This window comes from Brachyhypopomus gauderio, unplaced genomic scaffold (genome assembly GCF_052324685.1).
Source record: "Brachyhypopomus gauderio isolate BG-103 unplaced genomic scaffold, BGAUD_0.2 sc95, whole genome shotgun sequence".
Lineage (NCBI taxonomy): Eukaryota > Metazoa > Chordata > Actinopteri > Gymnotiformes > Hypopomidae > Brachyhypopomus > Brachyhypopomus gauderio.
The window spans coordinates 7,501-12,500 of record NW_027506916.1 but is presented as its reverse complement, the minus strand read 5'-3'; the positions used below and the strand labels follow the sequence as shown (position 1 = coordinate 12,500).

General features: G+C 47.8%; 1 long non-coding RNA gene across 1 annotated transcript in view; it reads left to right on the top strand.

Moving 5' to 3' along the window:
• Positions 1 to 2,264, top strand: part of LOC143496495 (uncharacterized) — a 3,341-nt gene extending 1,077 nt beyond the window's left edge. Inside the window, exon 3 of the long non-coding RNA XR_013125613.1 lies at positions 777 to 2,264. This is a non-coding gene — a long non-coding RNA (uncharacterized LOC143496495). The remainder of the gene's footprint in view (positions 1 to 776) is intronic.
• The last annotated feature ends 2,736 nt before the right edge of the window (positions 2,265 to 5,000 follow it).

Below are 5,000 nucleotides of genomic sequence, written 5' to 3'. Positions count from 1 at the left end.
GGAGAGAGAGAGAGAGAAGAGGGGAGGGAGGGGGGGGGAGAGAGAGAGAGAAGAGGGGAGGGAGGGGGGGGAGAGAGAGAGAGAGAGAAGGGGGGTGTCTCCTCCGCACAACCCGCAGATGAACACCGCAGCAATTACGAGCAACAATAGTGCTCAAACACAGCGCTACAGATTCATTACCTTTAACAGCCTTCCGCGCGTTTCTGAACTCCCCCATATCCCCCTTTTCTTCTCTTTTCCACTCTCTTATTCAGTAGACTCATTACAGAGGCCACCCCCCCCCCCCCCTCAACACACCTGGGCGAAAGTACAACACACACACACACACACACACAACTGTAAAAATGTAGAACTGCAAATGTATCGTAGTTTCTGGTATGGTGTGTTGGTTGGATGGTAAGACGTTAAGCTGACCCCTGACTCCTCTAGAGCTTAGCTTGGCTTTGTTCAGCTCTACACACACACACACACACACACACACACACACACACACACACACCCCACCACCACCACCTCCACATAGACATATCTGTACAGAGTAGCACTCAAGGCATTTGGGCTGTGCTATAACTGTGTTGTCTATCTGTTTAGAAGATGGCAGGCTGGCTGCTTGTTGCTCGTCACTTGTAGTAAGATGACAAAAGAGACAGACTCCTCTCTCAGACTCCTCTAATAAACTCCTCTCACAGATGTCATGTTTCACAACCTCCTCTCTCTCTCTCTCTCTCTCTCTCTCTCTCTCTCTCTCTCTGCTTTTATCTTTGATATTTTTGCAGATGTCAGATTTTGCTACCAGGTCCTTTTTTTACCCGGTGAGGCTCCAGCATGACTGATGGAGTCCCAGAATGGAAAGAGAACAATGTCTCACTGTCCCACTGTCTCACTGTCCTGCTGCTCCGCCCCCTCGAGACAGAACTCCTCCTTCATCTCCAGCTTGGACAGTGTGAAGGCAGGCCAAGCAGCAGCACAGTGAAAGGGAAGACGGCCACAGTGGTCCATAATGCCGTAACTTTTCAAGAATCCCACTGGTCCAAAACCACACATGTCCTTACTGCCACAATTCCAGAACCACACTGGGCCAGAACCACACTGTTACAGTGGACAGGGCTGGTAGATGGTGATTAATCAATATTCATTTTGAAGAGTTTTGCGAGTAGTGTGATTGTGTTTGTATAACAGAGAGAGAGTGATTGTGTGTGTGTGTGTGTGTGTGTGTGTGTGTGTGTGTGTGTGTGTGTGTGTGTGTCTCAGAGGGATTGTGTGTGTCAGAGAGAGAGAGATTGTGTGTGTGTGTGTGTGTGTGTGTGTGTGTGTGTGTGTGAGTGTGTCAGAGAGAGAGAGATTGTGTGTGTGAGCCAGAGAGAGAGAGTGAGTGAGTGTATCTGGGCAGTAATGAGGAGCACATATGGGATTGGGAGATGGCCCTCGTTAAGCAGTGAGATAGGAGAAACATCCTGTCATGGGTACCAGTGCCTGTGAGTACCAGACGGGGCACACACACACATAGACACACACACATGCATATACAAACACATACACACAAAGTTTCAAAATGTCTGGATGCCTAAAGTTGTCATTAATATAAATACACAATGACAGCGTAGAACAAATGGCAGGTGATGTTTTCTGTAGCTGAGAGATGTTTCACCTACTCCCTCGAAGGGAAGCTTGTGTTTAGTTCAGTGGTGGCACCTGTTTAGCTGAGCCCAGCTGCCACAGTGCCCTGGGCTATGCCATCAGGACCACGACACAGGACTCTCTCTCTCTCTCTCTCTCTCTCTCTCTTTCTCTCTCTCTCTCTCAGATCTTTTACCAGCTGTCACCCCAACAACTGAGTCCATCATTCAGGCATCTGGGCAGACAGCCACTGAGCTTCTCCTGCTCTCTTCTTTACTGCCAGTAAGATGGAACCAGTGCAGGACCAGTGCAGGACCAGTGCAGGACCAGTGCAGGACCAGTGCAGGACCAGTGCAGGGCCAGTGCAGGGCCAGTGCAGGGCCAGTGCAGGACCAGTGCAGGACCAGTGCAGGACCAGTGCAGGGCCAGTGCAGGGCCAGTGCAGGACCAGTGCAGGACCAGTGCAGGGCCAGTGTTGAAAGAACGTGGCAAGTTCAGCTTCCTCAGACGACTATGTAAACAATCCTGCCACTACACCTGTCAATCTCTCTCTCCTTCACTCTCCCCTCTCACCTGTTGTTTTTTCTTTCCTCTCTCTCTCTCTCTCTCTCTCCCCCTCTTTCTCTCTATCTTTCCACTGCCATTGTGTGATAGTGCTGCTGATGGTTCTTGTCAGCTTGCGTGTCCTGCTCACACTGCAGGACTGTAGGGGCCACCTGCGGGCTCCGTGTGCGGGCTCCGTGTGCGGGCTCCGTGTGCGGGCTCCGTGTGCGGGCTCCGTGTGCGTGCTCCGTGTGCGGGCTCCGTGTGCGGGGGCCGTATTGCCCCTCACGTCCATCTCCCGCCCACAAGCCAGTTGTACATTAAGAGCTAGAATAGACCCACTTTAAAGGACCTGCACTAGCTCTGACACACAGCATTGCCATAGGGGTCAGTAGCACAGCACTAAATCTGGAGGTATTTGCATATAAAAAAGTTTGGACTGGAGGTGACTGTAAGACACACAGATGCATGCGTGTGTACGTGAGGTTCATGTGTGTGTGTGTCTGCACGTGTATATGTAAGCTTCACATGTGTGTGTCTGCACGTATGCATGTAAGGTTCATTATGTGTGTGTCTGCTCATTTGTTCGTAAGGTTCGTGTGTGTGTGTCTGCGCATGTGTATGTAAGGTTCATGTGTGTGTGTGTGTGTGCATGTGTACGTAAGGTTCACGTGGATGTGTCTGTGCATGTGTATGTAAGGTTCACACGTGTGTGTCTGCGTGTGTGTGTGTATGCGTATGTATGGTTCACGTGTGTGTGCGCATGTATGTAAGGTTCGTGTGTGTGTGTGTATGTAAGGTTCACGTGTGTGTGTGCGTATATGTAAGGTGTGTGTGTGTGTGTGTGTGTGTGTGTGTGTGTAAGGTTCACGTGTGTGTGCGCGTGTATGTAAGGTGTGTGTGTGTGTGTGTGTCTGTGTGCTAGTATGTAAGGTTCACGTGTGTGTCTGTGTGCGTGTATGTAAGGTGTGTGTGTGTGCGCGTGTATGTAAGGTTCACGTGTGTGTGTGCGAGAATGTAAGGTTCACGTGTGTGTCTGTGTGCGTGTATGTAAGGTGTGTGTGTGTGTGTGTGTGTGTGTGTGTGTGTGTGTGTGTGTGCGCGTGCGCGCGCGTGTATGTAAGGTTCACGTGTGTGTCTGTGTGCGTGTATGTAAGGTGTGTGTGTGTGTGTGTGTGTGTGTGTGTGTGTGTGTGTGCGTGCGTGCGCGCGCGTGTATGTAAGGTTCACGTGTGTGTGCGTGTGTGTGCGGTTCACGTGAGGTACGGTAGGCCTGATTAGTCCTGCTGCATTAATATGACGCGTCTTCTTTGAGCCCCTCCCTCTGGAGCGGCGGGCCAGTGGGGAGGAGGGGCCACAGGCTGCCAGCCAAATCACTGGCACATGCTAATGAGGCCTGCGTGGCCAATCAGGCTGATACCCAGAGACCCACCACCGTATGGCCAAGCAGCGGGAGAACCCTCCTCCACAAATGTCACCCATGCTGGAGTCTCACACACACACACACACACACACACACACACACACATACACACACACACACTACATACGCATGCGCACACACACATACACGCACACATAAACACACAACACAACATATACACACACATATACACACACACACTACATACGCATGTGCACACACACACACATGCACAAACGCACACCACACACACATACACATACACACACACTCCACACACACTTGCTCCCTCACACACACACACACGGGCACATGCACACGTCCATACACATGCATATACATACACATGCACGCACATACACATACACACATGAATCCACATACACACGTCCACATACACATATGAACCTACACACACACACACACCTGCACATACCAACACACTCACACGTTCACACGTGTATATACATATGAACACATACACATGCATATAAATAAACACACATTCACATCCACCAATACACACATACAACATTAAACTAACATACTAAACTGATGAATTATTAATGAATAGAATCTTGAATACTAGCCAAATGAATCCTAACCAATACTACACTACTGAATGCTATTGAATACCATGTTAATGAATACTAACAAATACTTTCCTATTGAATACTACACTAATACTGGCACCCAGACCCCCCTCACTGAGCAGCGATCGCACCACGACACCCATGACAGAGCACACAAACATCAAAACTGGAGATTTAAGGATTCGTTGTTTGTCTTTAGTGTCTCCAGAAAAATCATGATTTTTTTTAGAACGCAGAATGTTCATTATGATTTCTATTAAGATAAATATTGATTATTTTCTGAGACTTTAGAGGATGTAATTAGTGTACTGATGAGGTCCTTTCCGAGGTTAAAACGCTTGCAGGGCCGGGTCAGTCTCTCTACCTTGTAGGGATGCTGTGTTACTCTGAATTTCAGAACAACACTTCTGCTGAAAGTTCGTTCCCAGGAGGTATCACACCACACACTACATTCAATTACCGTTGTTTAAATGTTTAAACAGCAGCGTTCTGCTTATTATGAAGGAAAACAAACACACTGATAGACCTGCCAGTCCGCTCTCCTAGCAACAATGCTGCCGTGGTAATATTTATCCTCCCATTTCACACGGTGTTGTGTGGCAACCTGACTGGTACCCTACAAGTTTCTAATGATGTTTTTATTGGATTTCTATTAACAAGTTCTCAAGTGTCAAAAATGTCTTTGCATTTACATTATACAATTTATTATGGTCTGTTTGTTTAGTTACATCCAATTAAAGCTTTCAGCAGAGTAAATTAATTTTATTTCTATTAAATTTTTTTATGATCTTCTAGCACCAGTTTGATATTTCTAATTTAAAAGT